We start from the raw sequence: 11,351 nt of genomic DNA, 5'->3' as shown, positions 1-11,351 counted from the left end.
ACACTAGTCAGCTCTCAAGCTGACTCATCCTTTCTCCAAAACTCCTATATATAGATCTCTCTCATGAGGTCTAGGGAGGCCGGAATCTTGTGAATGTAAGGAAGTGCTGTTGGTTTGAGTTTAGAACTATTGGGTGATTTTCTTTGAAGGAGGTGAAGAGGAGATTTATTTCTGCCGGGAGGTGATGCTGGATTGGACCTTTTATGGTTGTATCACTTCCTGAACTTTACTTCTTCCATTAATAAAGCATTTGAGGTTCTTCTATATGCATGTGTCTCAATGGTGTATTGTTATACTTGTGTATTTGATTTATTCTAATCCTTGAATCAATTATGAATGTATGCTTCTTGTAGTTTCCCTTTCTTGCCATTTTGCAGGATCTTGGTGTAGCTGGGCCAGTGAAAGAGCAAGGAGCTGGGAGCAAGCAGCAAGGAGAGAAGATTGGATCAACCATTAGCGAAAGACATCGGTTAGTGGATCTCTTTCTCCCCTATTTTACTTTCATAAAGAAGAAATCTTAGATAGCTTTGCTTCGATTGTTGCTGAGGTACTATCACCCTTAGAGTGGGATAGGGTCATTCCGTATTGGATACTTTTCCCAACAACAAATTGGCGACTCCACTGGGGATCGTATCTTGTTGGTTGTTTGTGTTTTTTCTATTCATTTCCTAAACACGGGGAGTACCGAATCGAACTGCATTTGGATCTTTCAAACGCAAAGTAGAGGGCAGCTACTCTAGCTCAGTTTCTGAGCATGTTTATGATTTGAAGAGCTGATCCACAAGGACTCTGAACAACTCTTAGTGATAGGTTTTCATCCTCCTTTTCATCCTTTAGTGTGTACTTGATTGATAACTTTTGATTTGGCCAAAAACTGTTGATTTTTGAGCAATCTGTAACCCGGAAACTGAGAAAAATGAGAGTTTCTCTCTTCATTGCAGGCACTGTGAAGGCAGTCTGCATTTCATCACAGGTCCCGAAGGGGCTACCTGCACTGAATGTCAAACTGACAGTGTACTACCTGCGCTGAACCAATTTTGCCTTGTGCAACTGGGGTTCCCTGCTGTTTATTGCCCTGTTTTCATCCTTGTTTTTGCAGCCTGTTATCAGTCAATGTACCTATCTGAAACCACCTTTCCTTGCCACTATTCCGCCTCGGTTGTATAAAGAAACTGTATTTGTTCTTTGTGTATTTCTTATATCATTTGTAGTTTCCCATAACGAAAGTGAACTAGTCTTGCTGTGGCCTCTTAGATCTAGACCTGTGATAAGTGTCGTTTTGATCCTAAGAGTTAGTTTGTTTGCTGTTCATAGCTGATTGAGCTTTTGATTTCGTCATATGGTTTGAATTTATGTATTTCTAGTGTCGAAACAAGTAAATCTTAAGGTGTCTTTTGATTTTGGACAAAGCTTGTTTGCTTTCACTTGAAATTGAATTCAAAATTATACAACAGCTTTCTTTTTGTAATACATCAACATTAAGAAAGAGAAAAGAAATACCTGCATTGTGCATGTGCATTCTGACAGCTTGTATGTTGATTTAGGGAAAAGTGCATTAGTGTGTGCTCTATGATCTGTGTGAAAAGATGATGTCTTTCTTTTCCCTCAGTAGTTAAGATTTTCAAAGTTGAAAGATTGAAAAGCTTGCTTATCATCTTAGACTGCATTTAGGAAGTTGTATTATACATCTCGTGGTGATCCATAAAGGCAAACTGCTAAACAAGATCAACTTAAAATAAATTGAATTTACATAACAACGCATTGAAACATAACACAAACACATAGAGGTCTAAGCTAGAGACGTGTTCCGACGTCGTTAAAGGTGATATCTTAGCGTTGAGTGGTTGGGTGATTCCTCCACGGTGAAGCGATAAGTATCAATACGGACTTGTGCTCCCACGTACCATCGCGTATATATTGGGAGACACCTATAGGAACAAAGCCTTTATCCATAGGAAGCCGTGTCGGCCGCCCTACTGATCGCAATGCAGTGAACACAGCATTCACGAAGATCGACCACCCGTACCGTAAAACGTATTCTGTGGTTTTGCGAAAAGTTTGGCACACCCTCTCCCTAGATCTCCAGAGCAGTTTCTTTTGGCCTTTTTCAAACTCTATAACTGAAAAAGTCCATCCGAGCATTTGTCACTTCGGGCTCGTTAAAACATCGAAGGAGACTAGAGTCATCTTTAGCTTTTTCTTGACTCTTAAAAAGTGAAAAAGCAAGTTGTGTCTAAAGCGTCGTTATAAAATTTATTTTAAACGGAACATAATCACCTCCTATTCCTGCGTTGATCTGTAGGTTGAGAACATGGAACGCCCCAACCAAGGAATTCCCCATGATGGAAATCCTAGTCCTTTCTCCTCTTGGGGAGAAGTTGGTGCACCCCACATGGCCACATTGTCGCTTCCAGGACTGACAATTGGCCTGCCAATTTGGCTATTCTCAACCAATGTAGTTCAGAACACCATGGTTCCTGAACAGTCGAGTCAACAGTTAGATCAGTCTAGAGCTGCCCACCAGCCTTCTACTTCCTATAACTCTTCCTCCAATCCCTCGTCTTCGCAAGGTAGAGCCGGCAAAAGCCAAGCTCCCATGGAGAAGAAGGAGAAGAAGAAGAGAGAGAAGAAGAAGAAGGAGCCTAAGGCGACTAGGGGCAAGCAAAAGACATCTGACAAAAATCCACACACAGCACAGACCGGGCCTAAATCGCCATGTGTCATATGTAGAGGAGACCACTTCCATAGAGATTGTCCTTGTATTCCCCGGATACTAAGGGACTGGTCCCCTCGTTTGCACAATTCGGGAGCGTCAACCTCTGATAGCCATGTTGAATGCTTACTGTCAACCAGCGAAAGTGAAGGTTCAAGACAAAGAGGGGGAGTAAGATCCCCCTGCAGACTGTGTGAAGGCGATCACGCCATCCACCGTTGTCCTTTCTTAGACGAAGCGAAGAGAGTTTTGGAAGATCGTCCGGTTTCACCGTTGGGACTTCCTCCTGGATACAAAAAACTCGTGCCAAGTCCTTTGTTGGTTGAGAATACAGCTGGCCCGCTCAAGTGGTCAGCTGAAGCGTCAGTCATTGAAGATGAACCTACTGAATCCAGACCGGACGAAAGTCCAAAGGTCGAAACGACAGTTGACCCGGTTGTTCCTTCAGAAGTTTCATCGTCAAATGACACCGTCAGTGAAGATTCATCTTCAAATGACATCCTCACCGAAGAGAATAAGGATGACACCATCCAGATTCTTTTCATCAACACAGACTCTGATGAGCATCAGGGCAATGCGCCCATTCCTTTATCGCAGGAAGGAACATCGTCAGGGTCGTATCCGGCCGTGTATTCGGTCCCACCACCAAGCAACCTGGTTGTGTCCTTTTATTGGAACCAACTAGGCAGACCCCGGTTGCCAGCCAGTATACCATTCAGAATCATGGTCCAAATATACAGAATGGTAATGGCCGGCACTATCATTGATGAAGGGGCATCTGTGAGTATCCTTTCCTCTATTGCTTGGAAAGCACTGGGTTCCTCGACGCTTTTGCCTGAGATAAGAAATCTCTCGGGTTTCGATAAAGGAACCAGTCGACCATTAGGGATCCTCCCCAATGTGCCTGTTACATTGAAAGGGAAGACCGTTCAAATGAACGTGATGGTCGTTCAAGGACCCTTGGATTATAACCTACTCCTTGGACGAGACTATATATATTGCATGGGAGCGATAGTCTCCTCACTCTTTAGAGTAATGTGTTTTCCACACGAAGGAAGAATGGTCAAGCTCGTAGACCAACTTTCATCTCCGGGATCACGCATCGCAAATAGTCACATACCAACCCTGAATGGTCTATTCAATCAAGAAATGTCTCCACCCCCAGTCCTTCTTCCCGATGAGTGCGAGTGATTCGAAAAGATGGGACTGGAACCCAGGGGGCATGCATCTTGGTTTGCTTCGGGCAGAGAAAACCTTGGGTATAAGGTAGAATTTCCGCGAGAGAGTATGACTAGTCCGTACCCCGTCCATGGATGGAAGAGGGGTTGTTCTGGAATAGGATTCTTTTGTCAAGGTTACGTGTTTGACAATAGTCATTCACCCTTGTCTATTTCGGTAGACAGTGCCGAGGAAATGTTTTGTTTGAAAGATTAACAAAACAATCTTTGGGTAACCAGAAAGAGGTAAGCCTCACCCTTTAAAACAAATGTTTTGATGGATAAGTAGGGGCAGCCTTGAAATTGTACTTTATACCTGGGGGCATGCAAACCTTTTGGAGTGCAAGCAAAGAGCGGTTATTTATCTGTTTTTTTGGATTAGTCGTTTCCGAACTTACATAAAGAAAGGATATGGAGTAAAGCTTAGTGAAGATGAAACTCCTTAAAAAATAGAGATCTCACAGGAGACATTTCTTATCTTATGACTGGTATATCGAGCAGTTTTAGCATAAAGTTCATGCTCGTTAAAAAATAAATGCAAGATCCGAGCAGTTTTAACGCGGTCTTCATGCTCGTTAAAAAATAAATAAAAGCAGTGAGCAATGTTTCCCCCAGAGTTTAAGCTCATTTTTAAATAAAAAATGAACCTATTCTGGTAAATAACCTCTGTGATCGTAAATTTATCAGCCATAAAAAGCCTTGGTCGTGTTTGCACCTGCCACCTCCACCGTCATTTGGCCGATCGTTCACCTCCATATGATTGTTTACCCATTTTGAGGAACAGCTGCGAAGAGTGATTTCACCTAGCCATCCTTGTGACACTGTCGTGATTGGAAAATTCCAACCTGTACCTGGAATCTGCTGCTATCCCTGTTTATCACTCGTTCCTCAAAAGACGAGTCTTCTTTGAGCTCTTTTCAACTAACTCGTAAAATATGAAAAGATTGCCGAGTTTTGGCCTTCCAGCTCGTTAAAAGGACCGGAAGAGCTATCCCTCCTCTAGATTTTAATCTTTTTGGACCTGAGGGATTATTGCACAAAAAGGTCGAGCGCTTGTTTTATTCGACTCGTTAAAGTTATCGAAAACTCATCCCTTCTGTATTTTTTTATACTTTTTCGGACTTAAGGGATTAGATGACGAAAAAGGAATTTTGGAGTTAACTTTATGTACCTTTTCAGACTCTCTAAAAATGAAAAGGACTGAGTTTTCCTTGTCGTTAGACTCGTTAAAATGATTAAATAGCGACAAACTTGTCTTTAGACGAGAACGAGTTTCCCTATCGCTAGGCTCGTTAAAACATAACGATGGGCTTGCCCGAAGGGCAGGTTATAGAACAAGAATATGTTATCCTCCTCAAGCTTGACAAAAATAAAGAGGTACTGGTCAGAAATGACTGGGGAAAAATTGGGAGAACTTCAAAGCTTTAATGGTAGCAAGTCGCTCTTGAACATGACACTTTTCCTCCGTATCACATTGGGTTGGGTTGTTTCATTCACCGGTCTCATCACCATTGTCTCGCCAAACCATCCACATTTGGGGTAATGCTACCGATCCATCGCATCAGTGTCGTTGTATGTTCAAGAGATGTTGTTCAGAAAGAGTCAACCGTGTCCCATCCACTGCCATACATTATCCTTCATCCATCCATGACCGCCACCCTGAATCATATGTCACAGATTGTTTTCACCTCCATTAAAATCATTAGCTCCGTTCCGTGTCACTGATGTGGGATTCATTAAGGCCCTCCTTTGACAGATCACTTCTTGTCGACTTCAGCTCATTATCCAAGAAGTTGATCTAGGAACAACCCCCTTAGTACTTTGAAGCTTGCATGCCTCAATGGCAAGTTTCTCACTTCCGGCGACAGGTATACATCAATGACCTTCGACCGAAAGATTTTGCGTGGTGTTCGACGCTAAGTCCTTTATTCACACCACGTGAATTGTACTGCAGTACCTTGAGGGTCATTATCATTATCGGTGATTCCTCTCGTGCTTGTTAACGGTTTACATCATTGACCGGTAATCAAGCGATGTCTTTCCATGTTCGACTTCAGCGCAATTCTCACATGGATCGACTTGTACTTAGAGTGAAGATCGAACGAGTTTGAAGACCCCGGATCTAGTTTCATCCATCCGGGCTGCGATATATATTCACGAAATATAAAGACATTTGACATGTACATCATTGCAGCAGATGATCATCCTACTCAAAGGATGGTAATTTCAGCAGAGAATTATCAGTCTATCATCAGACGATCGTCTGTTCTATGTACCAAAACGAATTTATAAAGTTGAGCATGGGAATGCCCGCCTTAGCTAGATCATGAAAGCAGAATGAAAAATAATGTATTGCATTGTATTTTATTACAGGTCACCTCTCAGCGATTGAATGAACTTCAGATCCTCCTGATAAAGCATTTCACCCGATAAACGACCTCATACTTTAGGGGGCAACTGTTATAGACATTTTTGTGCCTTACAACATGAAGCATGAAATGTCCATAATCTAAGGGATCCAAAGTCCCTAAACATGTTGTTCCTACCCCTAGAGGAACAAGGTCAGCAAACCACAGCACTGAATAAAAGTTCTCCACCTGAAAACACTCAAAAACAAGGCAATTCTGGATCATGTCAACTGCTCCATTGAGCATCTGCGCTGAATGTCAATTGCTCCACTGTCTACCTGCGCTGAATGTCAACTGCAAAGAAGGCTACCTGCGCTGGGCGAGTTTAGACAAGTGGCACAGTCATTCCTCAAGGTGTCAATGCCCAGGAAGCTTCCAAAATGACACTTGGATCAGGGAATTCGACTGGTGATGAGTAAGAGGATCTAGATCTCCAAGTGGAAGCAAGAACCTCCAAGTGGACTCAAGAACTGAAGAATAACTGAAGTGGGAGAGGACACTAGTCAGCTCTCAAGCTGACTCATCCTTTCTCCAAAACTCTTATATATAGATCTCTCTCATGAGGTCTAGGGAGGCCAGAATCTTGTGAATGTAAGGAAGTGTTGTTGGTTTGAGTTTAGAACTATTGGGTGATTTGCTTTGAAGGAGGTGAAGAGGAGATTTCTTTCTGTTGGGAGGTGATGCTAGATTGGGCCTTTTATGGTTGTATCACTTCCTGAACTTTACTTCTTCCATTAATAAAGCATTTGAGGTTCTTCTATATGCATGTGTCTCAATGGTGTATTGTTATACTTGTGTATTTGATTTATTCTAATCCTTGAATCAATTATGAATGCATGCTTCTTGTAGTTTCCCTTTCTTGCCATTTTGCAGGATCTTGGTGTAGCTGGGCCAGTGAAAGAGCAAGGAGCTGGGAGAAAGCAGCAAGGAGAGAAGATTGGATCAACCATTAGCGAAAGACATCGGTTAGTGGATCTCTTTCTCCCCTATTTTACTTTCATAAAGAAGAAATCTTAGATAGCTTTGCTTCGATTGTTGCTGAGGTACTATCACCCTTAGAGTGGGATAGGGTCATTCCGTATTGGATACTTTTCCCAACAACAACTGGATGCCCATGCTGAGTAAGAACTGCACCAATAACATAATCAAAGGCATCTGTCTCAATCTCAAATGGTTGTTGTAGGTCTGGTAATGTGAGCATTGGTGGAGAACAAAGGTGATTCTTCAACTTGGAGAATGCTTGTTGTTGCGTTTCCAACCAATTTTTTATTTTATTTTGCTCCACCCTTGGTGACTTGACTTAAAGGCCAAGTGATATGAGATAACCCCAATACGAACCTACGGTAGAAATTGGCAAGACCCAAAAAGCTACAGAGCTCTGTTAGTGTGGTTGGGGTTTGCCAATCCCAAATGACTTGTATCTTGGATGGGTCCAGATGTACACCCTTCTCATCAATGATGTACCCCATATATTGAACTGGGGTCAGGCCAAAGGTGCATTTCTTCAAGTTAGCACACAACTTGTGCTTGTGCAGGGTTTGAAGGACCCATCGAATATGGTGGAGGTGCTCTTCCCCACTCTAGCTTAAGATCAAGATGTCATCTAAATACACCACCACAAATGCGTTGGTGAAGGGTTGCAAGATGTCATCCATTAGTTTCATGAAGGTTGCAGGGGCATTCATCAATTTGAATGACATGACCAACCATTCGAAAAGGCCCTCCTTGGATTTGAAGGCAGTTTTCCAAACATCGGAGGTTTCGATAGGCACCTGGTGATAACCTTACTTCAATTCAATCTTTCTGAAATATTTGGCCCCATTGAGCTGGTCCTGAAGGTCATCAATCCGTGGGATTGGGTATCTATTATGGACAATGATCTTGTTCAGCCCCAATAGTCAATGCAGAGCCTCCAGGTCCCATCCTTCTTCTGTACCAATACAATTAGTCTCCCACAAGGTGATGAGCTTGGACTCATGTGCCATTTATGCAATAGTTCATGAATCTGCCTCTTGACCTCATCATTCTCCAGAACATAGTGTCGATAGATCAGTCCATTGGACAACAATGCGCCTGAGGTCAGATCGATGGATTGCTTGCCCTGACAATGTAGAGGTATGCATGTGGGTGAGGAGAAAATATCCCTGTACTCCTCCATGACCTTTTCCATCTGCTGTTGTTGTGAAGAGGAGCCCTACCTGGAAGCCGTCGCCACAACCTTATTCTTTCCCTAGTGGCAAATCATAAGGGAAACAAATTTCCTGGTCTGGGAAATGATCTTACTGCATTTCTTTGCAATGATCAAAGAGAGGGTGGTAGGTGGGGCTACTACCTCCGGTATCTTGTACAACTTATTAATAAAAGTAATAATCACATAGCGATGTATAGACTCATATACAACATGTCTCTTCCATAATTATGGTTGTCCTAACAATACATCACAAACTTCAGGATGAGAAACATCACACAGTACCTTATCTATGAAGGGCTTGATGTTGTAGGGAATTTGACACTGCTGGCAGACACAAATAATTTTCCTTGGTAAAACCACCCGATGGTGTTTGACTATGGATGTGCTATAGTATTTAGGCCCAGCCACTTCATGAACTCTACTGAAATGAGGTTACTTTGGCTCCTTTTGTCGACAATGAACTGCAGTGGAGAAATCTTCACCCATATCTACGAGTGGAAGAGGCATTCCCCCTCCTCTGGATCTTCAGGCTCAATCTTCTAGATCTTGGCGATGGCCACAGTGGCAATGGGCTCCTCATCAATGATATGCTTCCCTTTGTTAGTTACCTTATTGGGTTATGATTCAAAGTTGAAACCTGCATCTGATTTGGAAGCCTTCAACTCGGCCACCAATGAGTGCTTGGCTCGACACTCACTTGTATTGTGAGTGGAGCTCTTATGGAACTCACACCATTTTCCCATGTCCTTCTTCATCTTCAGGGCGTTGTTCTTTGCTTGTGGCTTTGATGAGCTATCTCGGGTAGTGCCGTATTAGCTTGGTCCTTTATTCTGCGGTTTGGGGGCACCTTTTCGTTGCTTTGGATTCGCAGTTCCAAAGGATCACTTCTTCTTTTTCAACTTCTGCTTAATCTTTACAGCGTATCGACAAGCGTTGTCGAGTGAGGAAATTTCTAGGAACTCTATCTCATCATGGATGTACTTGTGTAGATAGTCGTGGTACTTGAGAACGAAATTCTGCTTAGTATCCTTGATACCCAGCTTCATGCAAAGGGTACGGACAATATTTTTGAATTCTAGAACATCTTGATTCCTTCCTTTGTTGGCATTATGATACATATGTTGTACTTGATGGCAACCCACTCATCTCAGATGATAAATTATAGTGCAGAAAAGTTCACGCACTTTTATGCAGAGAAAAGTTCACGCACTTTTATGCAGAGAAAAGTTTATTTCATGTAGAGAAAAGTTCACGCACTTTCATGCAGAGAAAAGTTCCTTTCATGAAGAAAAACGTTCACGCACTTTCATGGTTGGCTCATGGTATTAGTCCCACAGTTTTTGATGCTATGGTTTTGGTCCGTGGTATTGCATCCAAAAGTGTTGATCTCACGCACTTTCATGGTTGGTTCATGGTATTAGTCCGATAGTTTTTGATCCTATGGTTTTGGTTCATGGTATTGCATCCAAAAGTGTTGATCTCACACACTTTCATGGTTGGTTCATGGTATTAGTCCAACAGTTTTTTGATCCTATGGTTTTGGACCGCAGTATTGTGGAAGGCCTAAGACTATATAAGAGGAAGAAGATCATTTGGCAAAGCATCATGAATGAATTTAATATCTAATAAGTGCTAGATCTGAAATATTTGTGATTGGGTTATGGTGCAGATCTGGATCTGAATGAAGGAGGAACCTTAGCGCATAAAGAAGGATAAGTTCTATTGATGGGTCATAATCTTTATGCTTGAATAATAGTATCTTTGTATGATTTTGATCTGTTATATGAGGCACATGCTTGATCTATAAATCTGACAATCTGGGTTAATTAGTGTCTGAATATTTGAAAGAAGGAATTATTCTTTATAGATATGCACGCAGGTTTCAGGTTGTTGAAGTAGCGTATATCTTTAAACTATGATCTAGCTACCTCTGTCTATTGCTATGGTATTCTGGGTTCAGAATTTGGTGTGTGGTTACTGTTACTGTGTTCTGGGTACAGCTGTCAGAGAAGTGTTTACTTGATTCAGTGCTAATTGGGAAAAGGAGATTGTTTGATGCAGATATACTTGATGATTGATTGATGTTCATGGATCTAGTCAGAAAATTTATGAAAAGTGGTCCTTGAAAGAAAAGAAGTAGGGGGTTGTAACTCCCTTCCAGGAGAGAGAGTTGTAGCTCTCTGCAGGTTGCAGCCTGCGTACTAGTAAAGGACTGCACCAGTACAAAATCATTGTAAAAGGAGTTTCTAATTGAAAGAAGATAGAGACATATTGCAGCAGATGGTTTTCACCCACATTGGGTTTCCACCTTATATCTGGTGTTCTTTGGTGTGACTATCTGTTTTTCTTGTTCATGCTCATTATTTTATGGTACTGACATACAATAATTCAAAGTATAAATATATTAAAAAAGAATTAGATAATACTGATTCACCCCCCCTCTCAGTATTATTTCCAACATCCTTGCCGTAGCATGGTCCACTTTATCTATTTGTCTTCATAGCTCCTGACACGGTAATATTGTTCCTTGATGGTGTCTCCATAATAATTCCAAGTGGGTGTGGCTGAACGAAGCGAGGGTTCACTCGTCCTTTTGTTCACAGTAGGTTCCCCACCAATCCTTGACGCATGGGGCGACTTTAAGAAGTGAAAAAGTAATCTTTTCCTGATTGGAAAAGTCATGAAATGAAAAATATCCTTCCAATAGATTTAACCATTTATCTAAAACATCTGCATCTATCAGGCCTTCGAATACGGGAATATTGAAGTTAACTTGTACCTTAAAAGGAGTGGTGCCTACATAGTGGTTGTTGAATGAAGAT

Source organism: Pinus tabuliformis, chromosome Q, assembly GCF_031772625.1.
Source record: "Pinus tabuliformis cultivar Carrire ecotype Pingquan chromosome Q, CPIR1, whole genome shotgun sequence".
Classification (NCBI taxonomy): domain Eukaryota; kingdom Viridiplantae; phylum Streptophyta; class Pinopsida; order Pinales; family Pinaceae; genus Pinus; species Pinus tabuliformis.
The sequence above is the reverse complement of the archived record's forward strand: the minus strand, read 5'-3'. Positions refer to the sequence as shown.